We start from the raw sequence: 19362 nt of genomic DNA, 5'->3' as shown, positions 1-19362 counted from the left end.
GTCCACTCTTTTTATCACTATATAATTTAAATAGGTTTTTGAAATTATGTCTCTCCAAAGCAGAAATGATAGAAAGCAATTGCTTAAGAGAAGTAAATTATCCAGAACAGAAACAAAGATTGAAGCATAAAGCGGCTTAGTCAAAGTGGAACACTTAGGGATCTGTTGATAATAAAAGTTAATGGTCCCTAGAAAAATTCTCAGAACTTTTTTAGTAGAGTATGGAACATGTTACTGTACAAGTAATATGACTGGGTTTTAAATTAGATTCCCAAATTTGGTGTCCCAAATAAAAAGCTTCTGAGAAGTAAAAATGCAGTTTTTTGCTGTATATTTTATACCCTTCAGTGTCATATGTGACAAAAATGCCTTCCAATGTGGTTTTCAAGAACTACCACTGGGAAGTTATCCACATACTGTATTAGTTTTGCTTCTTCAGGAAGGGTTAGTGTTTTTTGTGAACAGTTTGTTTGTTTATTTGTTACATTTATATAGCTGCCCCTCTTTCAATAAACTGAGCGGCTCCTAATTAAAGTAATGTTGCAAATATCCAAATCCCTGGAGTAAACATGCCCAAGTGTTCTTGTTTTATGAGAGGTAAAAAATAACAGGTTCGGGCGGGTGTGTGGCTAATTAAGCCTTCAAAATGGTTACATTATTTGAATTCACAGTATTTGAAGTGATGTTTCTATAGAAAATGTGGCAATTGGTTCCAACTCAATAGAAACCCTTCTTTTGAACTATTACCATCTGGCAGACGGTACAGAATAATAAAAACAAGCACAAATAGGCTGAAAAACAGTTTCTATCCCAGGGCAGTAGCTCTTTTGAATTCTACTGTATAGTACAGTGTTGGTGCGGTGTCGGGGGTTTTCGGTTCAATGTGTGGAATGTGAAGGATGTGTATTTGTGTTTATTTTCATGGTCTTGGTCATGATGTGCACTGAAGATGGTGTTTGATTTCATTGTACAAGGTGCAGTGACAATAAAGTAAAGTAAACTAAATAGATAGTAAAAAAAAATAAGCATAACTTTTATATTTATATTAATGAAATATTATAGTAAAGGATAAAAATATAAATGTATGGTTAAGAAAGTCACATAATTTAAAAAAAACCAAAAAATATATAAATATTCCTAAAGGTAAACTTACCCTGACAAAAATATCTTAATTGCCTTTCAAAATATTTTAGCAGCATTGACTGAACTGTTGTCTCTTTGTTTATAATCTTTATAATATGCTGGTAGATGCAGAGTGCTCTAGCCACATCAGAACGAATTTGCATGCTCCAATTGAGGTTAGGGTCAGCATCCATAATTAGCAGTGTCTAAAACCTGAGCCACAACCGCTCATGTGCTAGCCTGACATTAACTGAATTTTGGGCTCCCTAAAACACAGTCTGGTATCAATTGATAATTTGTACTAAATCAAATACCATAATATTTGAATTCACATTAATTGCAACCTATCCGAATCAAGAATCTGTTTATAAAAGGATACAATGAAGGAGACAGAACAAAGATTTATGACAGTAAAATGAGTGGTTTGGCAAGGATAGTAATAAATACTACAGTATTAGTACAGGGATAGTATTTGGAACAATGGGAGGAAAAGGAATTGCATAGTGATTAATCCCAAACAAAGTGACATAATTTTTTCCCCGTTTGTCCATTCTGCCACATTTTGGAATGTAAAAAATAGGGATCAAAGGTTTTGTCTCAAGACATATTTGTTATTGTGAAATAAGACTCACTTCATGAGAAATTGCTCACAGAGAAGAGTTGATATCAAAGAGATCTTCCAGTTGACCACTTCAGTGACCTCTGGTTTCTCCCTCTATATCTCCCTCTATATCAAAGAAAATATGCAGCAAATATTATTCTGGTACATCCAGAGAGACGAAGGCCCCATTTGTAAATACAGTAAATACTAGCATCCAGTTTACCTAATGAATCCCTAGCCCTAATAAGTGTACTAAAATATAAAAAGTAATGTTAGATCTAAGTTATTCTAGTTCGGAAGTGGAATAAGAAGCATGTAGTCTCTGTGCTTCCATGTTCAGATTTTCCTGAGGCAGAAAGGAGAAGAAAAGGGATTGCAGAATAGAGTAAGTTGCACTAGTATATATTAACAAAGTATTCAATCCTGAGACACGTAGACATACAAAGAGAACAGACTGATCAACAGTAATAAAAATGGAAAAGAGCCCTGGTTGTGGAAAAAAGCAGGATTAAAGTTTTCCTTTAAAGTTTCAAATTATAAAGGGTGAGACAAAATATTAATAGTTTGGGAGTGAGTTGGTATAGGAATGTAAAATTGATGGCCTGAGTATTGTCCCTACATTACAGACATTAAGATTTCTGTCATTCATATTTTTACAATAAAAGTGGACAATAGCTGGAATTTCATCCTATGGTTGACCATTCCATTTTTTGTTGGTAGGAGAGAATTTGGTTTTAAGTTGTTAAATCTGTAAAGCTAACAAATGGTCAGTCTGCATATCTTATATTGCTATAGTTCCTGGTTGTAAGTACTTACTTCTACTGATGAATAACATATATGTGTTCTCCAGTCCAGAGCTGTGTCATCAGCTTGTTATGGATGTCCCCTCACAAAGTACCCATTACTAGGGACTGCAAGATGGTAAATTCCAAAACTACAATGGAGAGCAGTGCAGAATCTGCCTTGGTAATCTCTTCTGGACCTTGGACTGCTTCCATTTCTTCTTCTATCTGCCCGGAAGTGATGGGACCAGATGCCATGAACTTAATTTTTTTTAATGTTGATGCAATGAGCATGAATTTAGGGAGACTGGAGACACAATGGAGGACTGGGTTGCCTGGCATGCTATGGTCCATGGGGTCATGAAGACTTGGCAACTGAACAATTTCAAATAAGCTAATTTACAGCATGCATCCAAAACCCAGGACCCCCACCTGCCATAAGATTTAAATTTGGTGAATTTTATAAAACATTTATGACATAAAACAGAAATGTTCAGAAAACATTTTCTCTGCTGATGTTTGACTGTGCTATACGGTACAACATGGGTTAGTTTCAAGGCAGATATACATATCTCTGAACGTCCCAAAGGTGCTTTTCAAAAAGCAACTGGACTTTCTTTGTTTTTTTCCTTGAAGACATTTTACTTCTCATCCAAGAAACTTCAGAACTGAAGAAGCTTCTCGGATAAGAAATGAAATAAGTTCAAGGTTGCTAACCATGACCTGGGTGACTGAGAATCTCCATAGATGAGTGATGGCTAACCTTTTTGGGCTCCTGTGCCAAAAATTGAGCTTGAGCTTGCGCACTCGTGTGCCAGCACCCAGAAAGCAATTTGCACCCCCTCCCCTGCGCATGCACGCGCAGTCTCCCCTTACCTGCACTGCGCCTCACAGCTGATTTTTGGCTGGTTTGAGGCGTTTTTTGGCCTCTCAGAGGCTTAAAAAAAGCCTCTGCAGACTTTGCAGGCCAAATAATCGGTCCTTTTCATCACTTCTGGTGTTTACATGAAGTGACGAAACAGGCCTATCATTCGGCCTGCAAAATCTGCAGAGGCTTTTTTTCAAGCCTTTGGGAGGCTGAAAAAGGCCTCAAACCAGTTGAAAATCAACTGTGAGCTGCAGGCATGCGCAGTGAGGTAAGTTTGCCTGCGGCTCACATGCCAGCACAAATGGCTCTGCATGCCACAGGTTCACCATCACAGCCATAGACATACAGCTCTGAATGTATCCCAGCTTTTCCAGTAAAGGCAATACGTTAAAAGCTGTATCACTGTTGAAGGCATTGAGGAATCTGGTAGGAAATATCTCTGAAGGGATGGTCCAAGGGGTTACATGTTGTCTAGTTTTGGTATTAAAGTTCAAACTAATTTAGGGCCATATAAAAGTGTATCTCTTTCCAAATGTTGTATGCCAAATGCTGTGATATGGGGGCTCTTTCAGAAACACAGTGAATAATTAATCATTACATCCCAAGGACGTCTCTACTGTGACAAATTCCACCTCCTCTCTAATTCCAGTTCACCCATGGCTCTAACTTTCAAAAGTATTCTAAATAGTCAACATATCATAGTCCTTTAGAAAAGTTGATTTTCTTGTAATAGATAATTAGAATTTTCATCTAAGTGGTTTTCCTGGATTGCTGAATAAAAGATGTGATATTAAACTTGTGATTGATTATATGCCATCAAGATGTTCTCAGTTCTTAACGACTGCATACATAGATTTTCTCTATGTTGATCTGTCTCTAATCTGATTTTCCAAGTTTTCCAACAGCGCACTTATTGGCACTGTAACTGAGTCCATACATCTTGTTGCTGATCATCCAATCTTTTTTCCTTCCACTCTTCCCAGCATTCTTCAGAGAGCTAGGTTTGTGCCTGAAATAAGATAATTTGAACCTAATCATATCTGCCTTGAATAGGAACATGGGGTTGATTTATTCAATTATTCTTTTGTTTTCTTAAATGTTCACGGTATTCTCAGGAGTCTTTTTCAACAATAATGTTCAAAAACAACAGTGCTATTTTTATCCTGCCAACTGTGTACTATTCTCAATTAACCGCAGTTAATTTATGGGCCCAGATTCATAGAGCTACTACCTGCTGAGACATCATTTTAAGAACTTGATTCTTAATATTCAATGGTCAGATTATTATAGAGATCAATGGGCCAAATTAATTAAACAAGTGCTTCTGATCCAGCAAACTCTTGTCACAATTTCTCTCCAACTAACCAAGCATTATGAACTTCTCAAGAGAGCTGGTTTTCACCTGTGTCCATAATATAATCTAAGCCTGGTTATTTGTTTCAGTGAGAACTTCAACTGGTTCTCAACTTCAACTGATTTCTTCTATGATCATTTGTTTGATTTCTTACCAACCCATGGTATTTTCTGTAGTCCTTTCCAATACCAAAGTTCAAACATATCAATGCTCTTTTTTTTCTAGTTTTTTAAAGTCCAGCTTTTACTTTCGTAGAGAGAAGAGCCATTGATTAAACAGTTCTGATCTTTGTAGGTATAGACACATCATGACATTTGAATATCTTTCCATAGCCTTACTGGCTGCTCTAGTGAGTGTAAATATTATGCGTAAACACATATATTTTAAAAATCTCTTGATTCAAAGTTATTTCACTAGAACTCTGTGTGTGTGTGTGTGTGTGTGTGTGTGTGTGCGCGCGCGCACACGCGCGCCCATGCGTGTGCAGGTATGCCACTTTAAGTCACTTTAAGACTTATTGAGACTGCCTGGAAAAAATGTAAACATTCTAAATTGATCATAACTATTGTCAAGTTCAAATGCTAATCTGAAGAGACATTTAATTGTACCTGATAATTTGACAAGGATTGACAAATAACTTGTTACGATCTATACTTTACTGATTTCTGTTTTTCATTATTTATCTTGGACTTCCTTTCAAAAATATTCGTAAAAAATGTATGGGCCCTATACTGTCCTTTCTCCTTTCTCTATATGCATCTTTCTTTGCCCCAAGAACCATGTGTTCATTGTTCACTTCTGCTCTTATACTCTTCTGTTTTTCTTTTCATTTACTTCAGTCCTGTTAGCTTTTATCAGTTCTTTATGTCCAATTACAATATGTATCCTTATTTCATATCCCTTTGTTTGCATCCGATGTCCAAATATGGGTCTCCTTTCATTGCAGAGAAATAAAAGTATTTTGCCTTCTTAATATCCTTTCATAAATCTGCGCATTTGGCCAGTCTCTCAAGCATTAATTTAGTTCTAGCAATATACAGTACATATTTTAAATTAAAAATGGGTCCTTGTGGATAAAAACTTTAGCTTCAGCTTAGAAGTTAGGTTCAACCTACCTATTCTTAGTTTTTTTCATCTGTTTAATGTCCTATTTCCTGTTTTAGAAATTAGAGTTACATCAGATATTAAACAGTAATAAAGGACAACTGCCTTGTTATATTGCCACATTTAGTATTCAAAGACATTACATTTTTTTCAAAGATTATTTACTCAAATATTAATGATGTTTCTTATAATTAAAATGTTTTTAAAAATACAGGCAAAATAGGAAAGGTAACAGCATGGACCATAATTCTTTAAATTATTGGTTTAGTTGGCACATGGAATAGGAAAACAATGTGGTTTATGTACATTTAACAGCACAGTCCTTCCTTTAGAAAAATTATAAATAAATCCCATTGGTTTCATTATGGTTCCCCTCCCCCATAAATATTACAGTCCAAGAGACACTTTAAAACTGTAAAAATGTTTATTTAGATCAATTAAGTGGAATTTTAAGTAAATGCATGAAAGATTTCCCCAGGCTATTGGCCATGGAGAATATATTGTTTGGAACCAATATAATACCATAACACTTTGAAACCATCTGTTTTTAAATCATACATGATTCAAATTTCAGTTTCTCAATGTATTTCTTTCCAGTATTCTGTTAAAGTCAAGCTTCTATAGCAAATACTGTGTTTTCCTCAAACCATGATTTCTTTTTTTTAATGAAAATTGCCCTTGAAATAACAATTTGCAATACAAACATTGTTTTACAATTACAGGTTGTATAGAGTGTAGCTTATAAGCATGGATATAAATTAATACCTACAAGCATTATATTGCAGTACCTGACAGAATTGTCAGCAGTATAAGAAATAAAACTATTATGGAAGCTAAACAATGAAGATTTTATTTAGTCATAATATGGTGCTGAACAATGTTTCTTTCTACATTTCATATATATTTGTATAAATTTTAGCACTTAGTAATGGTAAAAAGTGCACTGGATTCCAACCCAGATGTTATTTAAATGAATCCAGAAGCTTAATGGGGATCAGGTAAATAAAACAAGTAGGTTTCATGGCACCATTATCTTTATTTGTAACCTGCTTATATTATCAATTTCTCCCATGTTCACTGGCAGAAAAACACTGTATGCATTTTAGAGATTGAACATTGACACTCAGCAATTAGAAGTTGAATACTGTTTTCATTTACATGTAATAAGCTTAATTAGATTCAAAGATATATTTTATAGTCAGTGGTGCTGGGCCTTTAATTGGGCAGTTCTGTTTGGAATGTATATTTTCTTTTGAGGCTTTGTTTCCTGTTGGATAGAGTTCACTGATCCTATTTGTCATAGCTGGCCTTTGCACTATGTGCTTTTCCAGATTTCTAGAAAACCATCAAAGTGTTGTGTAGATATACACAAAAATTATTACAAATAGATTAAGCACTGTTCCAATTATTCCCAACAGAGCTAAAACAGATTCCTCTTTTTCCTCACTTTCTTCTTGCCTTTTTACATCTTCTAGCGTTGTAATGGCAGCGCTCCTCATTTTTTCTGCAAAGACCTTCACCAGTGTTTGGACTGCTGGCTAGAAAGAAGGAAAAAAATTACTTACTTTGTGGATCCTCCCTCCGCTTCACACATATACATACACACACAAATCCAATACGTACATAACCCACATATTAGTGCACACGTATTCTGTTTTGTTTTTTTCTAGTAAAAAAAGAGAAATTTATAGTTCATTCCAATCTAATTTTAATTTCTGAACTGAACAGTTTTTTCCCAGAGTCTGCACCTGTACTTTACATAGTAAACATATATGGCTTACTGAAAAACAGATAAACAGGAAATAGACAGGTAGTTAAATTGGTATACAGTATATGTTGATATGTCAATAAGCAAGTTTGATCACATAGCCCAAATTAGGTTAGCCTTTTATATAAAAGGTAGAGTGGTTTAGTGGGTTTTATATCTAAAAATCTGCATGTTGACTGGAAAGGAAAAAAGAGAAAATTGTATAAATGTTGCCATGAAGTGTGGCAACAGATAGCACGATGATGTTAAGAAGGTTTTGAAGAAGTGCTATCTATACAATTTATGGTAGATACCAGCTATTGTCTTTTGTTTCCTTTTTGTTTTGTGGTGATTAATATAGATTTAATATTGACTTTTGTTACATGGTTCATCTTATAATTTTTTGGTGTCAAAAATGAAGATGTAATCATGCTGGGATTTACAATTTGTTGTATTTAAATATTACTCTGTTGGAGAAAAAATATTGCCAGTCTAATCTGAATGGAGTGCCAGACAGTTTACACACAATATTCAGAAAGGCATATAACTGAATGCCTGTTGAAATTACATGTTTTTGAATATTTTAATTACATTTAAAATTAAAGAGATTGCAGTAATCAAAAATTAATAAACTAATTTACGCTTAAAGATTTGTAAAAGCCTCTCTTACCCTACATTGCATCAGGAATAAAATCTCATCAGACATGCTGCTTACTCCTCACTGCAGTGGAAAAACAGCCTTATCTTCATGGAGGGCTGTTTCTTTCAGTCAGAGCAGAAATTGTATGCATGCATGAACAATTCCTTGATAAATTAGGCTGCAGATGCAATAATGTTAGAATATCTTCCAAGAAATGCAGGCCTTATGTCGGTTATCCATTAAAACAATGTTATGTTTGGAAGGAAAACCCTGCTCTTCTTATCCAGGTTGTATGTTTGTTCCCCTTTTCAATTTTTTGAATCTTCGATCAGATGAAGTACATTCTGTACCAACAGTGGATACACAGCTGAGGCTTCCAGATAAAATTTAATCTCCCACTCTTTGTCAAATACATGTAGCTGTTAACCCAAGACATTCCAGAGGCATTTGATAACGTGCTGTCGATCTTGTGAATTCTCTGAGACGTTTCCTTCGTGTTGCTGAGTTGTAAATCCAAATGTAGTAGATGCAGTAATATTGCCCTGTTTGTATTTTTCTCCAGAAGGAGCAAAGTTAGTTGTTTTGCGACGAGGATGGGAGTATTACACACCTGCATTCAGAGCATCTGACAAATAATCCGAAGGCATTCTTCAGAGCATTGCATAACTTAGCAGCCAGTCAGATCTGAGGAGTGGAATGTCAGTGGCTTCAGTTGCATACGGTAGTGAGTGGTGACATTGATTAAACATGCAGTTGGCACTTGCTGAATAAAGAACAGCTACAAGTCCCCCTTGCAGACAATGAGTTGCATAACAATGCATGATGGTTCTGCTGTTTCATTGTCAGGCTAGGCACATTTTAATCCAGCAACACTTGTGAAAGTGTGCTGTGTATAAGGAAGCCAAATTGACAAAGTACTATGCTACAAATAACAACCTTAAGGCATTTAAGCCGCAACAGGATTTTTGGTTCTTTTGCTTTTGAGTTTTTTTTTTCATTTCAACAGCTTTTGGTAGACTGTTGATTCAAAATGGAACTGTCGTTTTGAAATCTATTCATTCCCCTCCTGTTCTCTCTTTGAAGAATACAGGTCAGTGTGAAAATAACATCATGTACAAAATAAATGTTCCCAGCCTTTTGTCATAGGAAGTAATCTGATATTCTGAGCAGGAATTACAGATCTGTGCTAATGCAATTTAGTGTATTAAGTTGTGGGTAATAAAATGCATATTTTCTTAACTGACATATATTTCATTATGAAGAAATTGGTAGACAATTATTTTGGATGAAAATAGTTTTTGCTTGTGTGTTTGCATCCTTTATCCATAATTAGAATTTCTTTCTGTGAGTGTAATTTGTTTTAGGTAAATTGTGGTATTTTTATGGTATTTCTTTAAACTTTAAAAACCTCAGATATGTGTTTAGCATAAAAGCAAAGCATATTACAGCACAAAGCCTGATGCAAGATGGTCTCTATCAGCATGGAAATAATTTTGAAATAATTTTGGAATTAATATATACTAATTGTAGGGCTGTTTTGTGGAAAAGTTATTTGATTAACAAATTGTTTGATTATTACATAGCTTAGTGTAAAATATTTTCCAATCTGAAGACATCTGGGGGAGTGTGTTGACAAATACATTTATTTATTTATATAACTTTATATTATTTCAAAAACTATTATTTTCAACAAAAGTTGTGTATTTTTATATTGAGTTCTGCTACTGACTCCACAAGTTGATTTCTGACTGAGTCTTGTTGATCTCTTTACTGATTCTTGTCTGTCAAGATACAACATCAACAACTGGTATATGTGTGGTGTGTTTTTTAGAAATAATATTTTGCTACTCATTTGAAAATATTTTACAGTAATCCAATAAAATTATATGCTGTAATAGAAGTAGATATTTATTAGCAACTTTGAGTATCTACGATAGATCTGAATACTTCTGTTTTCAGTCCATTATTCTTCCTATCTATAAATGACAGTCTCCTCTTTTTCTTACCACTTTTTATGATTTTACCTATTCTTGTTTGAATGTTTTGCATTTTGAAACATTGTAATTTTTTTATATATGCAGGAAATATTAAAATCAGCAGGTGCTTTTAGTATATGAACTATACAAAGTTCTTGATCAATATAAAAGCTAAAGTAGTGTCGGTTGTGGTCTTAACTTTTCTGCATTAAAGACATAACTTGAGGGCAATCAACTCAGTGTTCCACTATGTTACTTATATCAAATATAAATAATTTCTTTTCCATATTACAAAAGGATCCTTACGGTTTCAAGAGGAGCAATCCTACAAGTGGTTATTATGGTTTTGGGTTTCATATATCACCAAGCAAGAAACATTCATTGTCATTAGAGGGTAATTTATAGTATGAAAAGCATATTGCCTTCCAATGGTTTTGAGGTATTTTAATCAGAGCATTTAAGTCATTATCTGAAGAAATTTCACATGTTATTGGTCCTAAATTATTTTGATTTTTACGTTCACCAGCTTTTCTTTTCACGGGGTGCTTTAACATAGGGATATTAATTAATTTGTTCTACATTTATAATAGAAAAATAAAAATAATTCACAAGCATTTGAATTTTATTTTAATCCAAATGCTTTATTTAAAGGGTTAAAATTGGCTATGTAAAACAATCTATTGGAATTCAGTATTATGTTGGTAATAGTATTCCAAAACCTGTACAGATCTATTTCAAAGAAAAGAGGAAACAGAATTTGGATTTAAATAAATTGTATTAATTGAGGCACCAACCTCACAAAATGTAGTTGCAAAATTTAGGTAGTACGGTTCAATAAGTCTTCTTAAAATACCATCTATAAGAGGTTTTTTTTTTAATCATCTATTTTATTAAAATCCCTTTAAAAAAATGCTACAAATTGTGAAAGTTTTAATTAAGCATAATTATTCTTACACTTTTTCCCTCACTTTAAATCTCAGTGGCCACACATCATTTAATTTAAATAAGATTAGAATTAGTTGGCCATTTTCCAGAAAGAGTGATTTAGATGAATTTGAAGAGCAATATTAAATAAAAAGTGGTAGTAAAAAGGAATCAATAAAGAAATGATTATAGACAGAACTATGAATGGAAATAACAGTTCATAAGAGCCCAATTCTTGACAGAATTTCATATTCTAAGAATTTAGTTTCATTTTTTTCCTTTTTGCTAATTTTTATAATGACGTGTTATAACCAAATATGAGCAAATATATTTACATTTTTATTAGAACTGCATTGAACTACTAAGAAAAGCAACTAACATCTTAGACATCCTTGATTTTGTCTTAAGCTAGTTGACTTTTTTCCCCAAAGGGTGAAATTAAATCATTTCTCCCATTAGGTAATTAAAATAAAGTAGAAGCAACTTATTTAATCTTTTTTTTAATCTATGGTTAAAAGTCTGTTTTCATATTGTTCTCACCAACTTTAATGTAGTGGACCAGGGGGTCCTAACCCCCAGTCTATGGACTGGCACTGGTCCGTGGCATGCCAGCAACCAGTCTGTGCAAATAAGCAAAGCCCCTGTCCACAGGATGCAGGCAAAACCACGTCCCCTCCATTCTGTGAAAAAACTCTTCTCCATGGAGCCAGTCCCTGATGCCCAGAAGAGAATGAAAAAGAGATTTTGAATATAATTGATTCCTTTTGTTGGGAGATTCTGCAAAGTTTAGTAGAATCATTCTGTAGAATAATGCATGTCAACTGCAGGAATCAAAAGTTGATAAATATAGTTAGGATTCATCTGTCACATTAAGACATACAATGGTTTATGTAGTTTTGATTTAGTATTCTGTTTAAACTTGATGAATTGTGATTTATTCAATAATCCATAACTAAGCTTGATGTGTAAATCTAGTACTTGGTAGCTAGAATTCATAAAGTGTGAGCATTTGATGACTAATAAGTAAGTTGGAATCCAGTTTGAGCAGTGGCTAGGAAAAGCTGCAGGAGACCCTATACCATTTCAGACAAATGGCTGCCTGGACATTTTTAAAGAGATTGAATAACCATTTGTCTGAAATGATATTGGGTTTCCTGAATCCAGCTTGAGCAGGGAGACATCCAAGGTCCCTTCCAACTCTGGTATTCTGTATTCCTATTCTGTTATGAGATGAAAAGCTTTTAAGGCTCTGAAGTGATAGTAACTTTGCCTTCATTACTGTAATTTTAAAAATACATCAGTTTTACCAAATGCGTGCTCAGTGTTTTGATACTATATTACTATTCATGTGACAAGCAATCTGTGAAAAACAGAAACATCTAAAATCATGGATATTGTGGGGGTGGGGGGTGGGGATGACATTGAACAAGCATATTGCTGGACCAGAGCTTGCATTCCAAGGTCAGAACCTGCATTTTGTCATTTTGACCAAACTGACTGGAATTATTTCTTTTTTTACTTTTGTTAAAAACAGTGTTTCCCTCTCTTGTACAGAGCTATCCAGGCAATCAATTCTTTGCAAAGCAATTGAATATTGAGTGTTAATTAGACATTTTATAAGAGAGCTGCCTCCAGTTATTGTTTAAATAGATAAAGCAAAAGTCATTAGATGTCAGACTTCATGCAGGCATAGCTTGATTCATGAGTCTTCAGACATTTATACACACTCACTCTCCCCCACCCCTGTGCTTAGTAACTAGCTAACAGCAATATCTTCGAAGACCCAGCGTGATTAGATTGAAGCTTTATTGTAGAATTGAAAAAGAAACATCTATGCAGAAAATCAACCATTACAGAAGGCAGAAGGCAGCTATATCCACATGTGCTGGAACACGTGTAATCTCAAGTGTAATCCTTTCTTGCCATTCCTTTCAAGGCAATAAAATTTGTATTGTTTTTTCCCAGACTACAATAAGGAGATCAATTGTGGTGTGATTATTGTGAAGTGGGGGGAGGTATTTATTGTATGAAATAGAACAAGACAAAAAAGAGGAAAAAATATGTTTACATAGCAATCTGATGTTGAGTCCTGTGCTTCTCATCTTATCAACATCAGCCCTTATACTACCACCATATCATCTCGTCCTCGTCCTCCTCCTTCTCTTTGAGCCTGAAGCAGCCAGGAGCATCTCCCTCTCTTGATTTCTTCATATGGGAAACTGGAAGGCATTATTCCTTTCCATGTGTTTGTCACCACATTTTCTTTAGAGAAAAACTGGAGTTTTGTTAGCATTTAGCTCTGTGGGTTCGACTTGTAAATAGTAATGTGTTACTCTCTTGTAATTCTTTGAATTTTCTATCAGTGCAGAGTTGCAAAAATGTCTGGGATGCTCTGCTGAAATAGGTCACCTGACAGTTCATCTAATAGTCCTGTAATACAGTTATCCAAGACCAAACTTTTTTTTTAATGAGAGGGGTGTTGTCTATATTACAGTTTTCTTAGTCATTCTATCAGTTGCAAATGGTATATGAACTCTATCAGTGGGAAACTCATCTGGTATGAAAAATGCAATTCCTAGTGTGTGAGCAAAGGTAGTAAAGTCCTTAGCATAAGAAAGTTGTTGGATCCTGGGTTGGAAAGAGGCATTGGAGTTGTCTGTTTTGTTAAATTCTGTCTACCTGATTCATTGTGTGGCTTAACTGTCAGGGTCACCACTTTTTCTGATGGAAAAAAGCATGAATGGAATGGAATGGAAGGGAATGGGAATAGAATTCTTTATTGGGCAAGTGTGATTGGACACACAAGGAATTTGTCTCCGGTGCATATGCTATCAGTGTATATTCTAGCAACAAGTGATAAATCATCATCATAATCATCATAAAATACATTCATCATAAATCATAAGATACAAGAACTGGGTGATAGTCATAGAATACTAAATAAGCAATCACTATAAACCATACTAGGATACTAAATAAAACAATATAAATTGTAAGATACAAGCAACAAAATTATAGTCATAAGAAGATAAGGAAATGGTTAATAGAAAAGATAAGAAGAAGAATTGTAATACAGCCCTACTAGGTAGTTTGATAGTGTTGTGGGAATTAGTTGTTTAGCAGAGTGATGGCATGGAGGGAGGAGCCAGGGGTGCGATTCTACAGGTTCGCACCTATTCGCTAGAACCGGTTGTTAACATTCTAAGTAGAACCGGTTGTTAGAAGCAATTACTGGCCTAATCCTGTAAGGAAGGCGGGAAGGAAACATTCTGGTGTTGCTTACAGAAACTGCCTCTCTGTTAGCCCTTATTACATTCTTGGCAGGATTAGACTTCCTGTCTCAGGAACTTCTCTGGAGTTTTTTTCCCCTCCTTCGCTGCTACTTTGCTTGTGTGGAGTGACCATTCACAGTTACAATGGCACTGAAAAAAGTGACTTATGACCATTTTTCACACTTACATGTAGCATCTCCACAGCCATGAGAGGCCAGGTGAGGAGATGTGTGCCTCGATGTGAGTGATATTGAGTTAGCCATGCCCAGCCAATAACATGACCACCAAGCCATGCCCACCAACTAAGCCACACCCACAGAACCTGTTGTTAAAAAATTTGATTCCCACCCCTGAGGGGAACTCTAATCCAACATCAGAAAAGCTGCAAACAAATCAGAGCCATTGTTTAAATCCTGGGGTTGGAGTCTGAGATGTCTTTCCATAGTGTAGGAGTAAGGAACTGAATTTGCTGTCAAATTTGTTGCAGGCGTGTTTTAATTCTGTACTTTTCAGATACACAAACATGCATATATATACTACAGTAACTATCCAATAGTAAAGCCTTCAAGGACTCGGTATTGCTACATAAAAACTTGATTGCACCTAGGAGAAATGCCTATGTAAAAAAATTACAATTACAAATTACAAAATATAGTAATCTATCTTTCTCTGTGAGTTGTAGAGTTGTATTTGTCAGTTCTGGGGTTTCAGTCTCTCTTTCCCAACCTGAAATACAGAGGTCACTATGCCATATTTACATAATGGTCAAGTCTAGTCTGTGGCTTTTTGTTTCCTCCTCTTATTAGATTCAAACCTCATAGTAACATTTGAAATATTGTAACTGAGACCATGTCTTTTAGTGATTTTGTTAGCACCATATGTTTAAGAAAATGTACTACAAAAGCAGAAACAAGGGAAGTTTAAAATTTTAAATTGCTTAGACATTTTGAGAACAAAAATGTGACCTGTGGCAATAATTTTATGCTTTGAAGATCTAAACTGACTAATTATAAAGCAAGAAAATGGATTCTAGCTATTTTAATTGAATAGCTGGAGTATCTATCCTCTGTTGTAAATCTTTGGATAGTTAATGAGATTCCTGCACAACCTGTTAACTAAGACACTCTCAGGATTCAGTGTTGTTAGTAGTACTTTTTCATAACCTTTGGATGGTATTTTCAATGATTACTGAAATTATTATTGAATTTACATATGAACCCTGCAGGTATATTTTTTGGGGAAAAAAAGAGACTTTGGTTCAATCTTCAGTGTGAGTTTGCAGCATCAGAAGCTTAAATGACAAAAAAACAGGATATAATCACCACTGTCTGAATAAATGTTATGGCCTCTATGATTTCTTAAGATATGAATAATACAGAACTGATTGTAGTCAGCTAATAAAGATGAGAAGGAGCTCTTAACATAGAAAAGATGTTTATTTGAAACCAGATATGATCACAAATATATCCTTGACAGTTGAAAACACCACCTTTTATTCTAAGCCTCAACTTACATTGTCACAGGAGCATATCCTAATCTCATAATACCAAAATGAAGTGCCACATGTTACAAGTTGAATGGGTTGTATGTGTACCTTTTTTATCTTCATCTGCATAAATATTTAATAGTGTAACATTCAGAGTTGAACTCAAATAATGGATGAAGATGGAAGAAACAGAAACATATCCTTTGAATAAGTTATTAAACAATGTTTATAAAATTGTTGTACATATTTTGTGTGGTTCCAGTTGGTTTTTTTGCTTAGCTTGTTTTGAGGCACATGGGAAATATTGCATAATAATCCATTTTCCATTATGCTTGCATATGCTCGATTCATTGTGTTCTTTGAGAGTACATTTCAATAATATAAAAAGAACTTTTTTATGTCATTTGTATTTGGTTAAGCTATACTTGGAATGTTAAATGGTTTGGAAAACAATTTAGAGCTGCTCAATATTATCCATTTAATGGTTCATTGGGCTTGGTTATTCTTAGTTGGGAGTATCTTGAAACAGTAAAAAGGAATTTAGGAATACGGATGCTTCCAATTAATGTATAGCTTACGGCAAAAGTTTATTTTTCAAGAGACATTTCTCCATAAACGTTGGCTAGAATTAATACAAATATCAAATATAAAGTATATTGGGAATTTTGCAGTGGATGAGGATATAAATATTTTGACTAATGGCATTAGATAATCTATAGCTTAAGCCAACTTTTTTGTTGAATGAAATATGCCATTAACTTTTGATTTAAAAATACTGTGGAGAGAACTGTTTTAGGATTGGAGTTGTATATCATAAACATAGTGTCAGTTCAGATTCTCAGGGTCATATGTGAGAGAAAAGAATCTTTGCACAAATACCAAAATCGAATATGAGTTTCCCAGATAATAAAGCCATTGACAAATGCTACTGTTTAGTACTAAGTAATGTATTCAAATTTCTTCTTGTCTTCCCCCAATAAAAAGATAAGAATTTAGAGAACACCACATAACCAATTTTAATTACGATACAATTGTGTTTTTGTATAAATCTGGGCATTCTGTACAGTTCTTAATTCTGTATAGCATTAGCAAAACAGTTTACTGTGAAAATTTTTATAATATGTCTCAAAATATTGAACTGTAGCTATTCTCCTGTATTCTTTTTGAAATACATTGAGTTTGAATATTTGGACTCCCAGCCATACTTAGTGACATTTTCAAATATGGCTAATGGTTGAGATTATCACAATTCCAAATCTTGAACTGTTAAAACAGTTGTGTAGTCCAGTGAAGATAAGGTTTATGGGTGGCATGATAGCAGCCCTTCCAATATTCGAGAGGCTGTCACAGAGAGGAAGGGGTCAACTTATTGTCCAAAGCACCTGAGGGAAGGACAAGAAGTAACAAGTAAAAGATCATTAAAGAAAGATCAAACCTAGAAGGAAAGACAAATTTCCTGTCATTGAGAACAATTAATCAGTGGTACGGCTGACCTTCAGAAGTTATGGGTGCTCTATCACTGGAGATTTTTTAAGAGGAGTTTGGGCAACCATTTGTCTGAAATGGGGTAAGGACTCCTGCTTGAGCAAGATGTTGGATTAAAAGACCTCCAAGGCCCTTCCAACTCTGATATTCTCTATTCTGTATTCCAGCCCAAATAATTTTGTATTATACTCCTGCTCAATATATGGTTATTCTAATACAGAATTATTTGGGAGGGAATTGTCATTGCTACTAGAAATTGATTTTACCAGAGTGTATAAAAACAGATATATCAGTGGAAGGCAAAATCACAAAATTCCACCTTACTTACTTTGACTGTGTCTTGCAGTCAAACTGATTGAAAAAAGGCAGTTTTGCTTGGAATGGTCAGCAGTAAAAGGAAACTATTCAGTCCAGCTTAGTTTTCCTTTAATAGTGCAATAGACAGAACATTGAAACTTAGCAAATGATACCTATGAAAAAGGTTCATTTAGGAGTGAGGACTACCTTTTTTGCTTTATAAGTTTAATTCAGTAAGGCAATCAAATAAAATGATTGGAATGCTAAGATTGTATCCAAAAGATATACCTTCAGATGTTTAATAAAATGGTAGCATTTTCTGGATCACCCTTACCAAGTCATGTTCTTTCAAACCAACCTAAAGGATAGTTGTAATTTTTTTCCAGAATGCTGCAGAAAAGGCATACACACAAGGACAGTCCTGTTTCGTCCCCCTCTCCTCTGCATTCTGATCTGGCATTGATACTAGATAGGTACCAGAGATGAGGCTTTTATCTGCTTTGGCTAATTAAAAAATTGTTCCTGTTCTTGAAAGACAGACTTTGGTATGTCAGTGACGCATATGCTGCTTTTCACAAGCTTGGACTACTGCATTGCATTCTCCTTCAGGCAACCCCTAGATGGAAATTGCAACTGGCTCAGAATGTAGCAACATGAGTTATAAATAAGAAGATTATACTAATTTAATACACATCATTTTAAAGACTACATAAATTTCTTTTTTTTAACAAATTTTATTCAGTTTTTCACATTAAAAACAATTTTGAAACATTAAAAACAGCAGTTATACATGCATATATGCATACTTAATTCTATTATTGCCTTTTCCATTCCAAATTTTCAGTAAGGAGAGAAACAAACACATTAATTCTAGCCTCTTTCATTAATCTCAATCGAAACATCTTTTTGTTTCATTTCAATTATTTCAAATATAATCCTTTAATATTTATTTTAAAAATAAAGATAAACAATATGTGTTTGCCTAATAATAATATAAAAAGTTACCAGTGTCTCTCCTTGCTTTTAATAGTCTATATTAACTTATTAATTTAGTTGGTTCTTTAGTCTGTCATATTCCCTTTCCATTACACATTCTTTTTATAAATTCTAGATTAATACAAATTTTAACACTAAAAAAAAAGCAAGTATAGGTTCTCCCCCTTTTACTGTTTTGAGTGTGACATCTCAATGATTAAAATATACCTTTATTCCCTCATCCTGATTCCCAGTAAACCATTATTTTTAAGAAGTTACAATAATAATCATTACATCTTTTCCTTTGGATTCCGCAGCATATATCCCCCCCTTGATTTTTAATAAGAGTTATCATTATCTATATTACCCTATTTTCTAAATATTTTTAATTGCAGAAATATTCTTATTACCCCTTGTCACCCAGAATCCCCTTTTTAATTCATCAACCAATATCTATGAAAAAACAATTTTTCAACATTTTACTATTTCCGTATTTCTTTATTTCATGCACCTGTTTCTTACTGCTTCTCCTTCCCCTCTTTTCTCCATATCTTATCTCATTCCAGTTTATATCCCTCTCTTTCTTAATATCTTCCTTTCCCCTTTTCTGCTGAGTCTTTCTGCCTTTCCTGACTTCACAGGTATTCCCCCTTTTGATTGCCTTCTTAAATCTCAACTTTTTAACCTTCCTTCTTTCCCCACTTCTTTGTAGTGTTCTTTGTGTTAATT

The 19362-nt window shown here is 34.3% G+C and overlaps 1 protein-coding gene and 1 long non-coding RNA gene across 11 annotated transcripts in view; one reads left to right on the top strand and one right to left on the bottom strand.

Moving 5' to 3' along the window:
• Nucleotides 1-19362, top strand: part of BIRC6 (baculoviral IAP repeat containing 6) — a 147639-nt gene that overhangs the window by 110188 nt on the left and 18089 nt on the right. The gene's annotated exons all lie outside the window — the stretch shown is intronic.
• Nucleotides 6237-8527, bottom strand: LOC148127641 (uncharacterized). The gene is made up of 2 exons (XR_015744090.1): nucleotides 8249-8527; nucleotides 6237-7369 (listed from the first exon to the last, which is right to left on the bottom strand). It is a non-coding gene; the product is annotated as an uncharacterized LOC148127641 (long non-coding RNA).

Source organism: Pseudonaja textilis, chromosome 1, assembly GCF_049901715.1.
Source record: "Pseudonaja textilis isolate UNSWEBS1 chromosome 1, rPseTex1.2, whole genome shotgun sequence".
Lineage (NCBI taxonomy): Eukaryota > Metazoa > Chordata > Lepidosauria > Squamata > Elapidae > Pseudonaja > Pseudonaja textilis.
The sequence above is the reverse complement of the archived record's forward strand: the minus strand, read 5'-3'. Positions and strand labels throughout refer to the sequence as shown.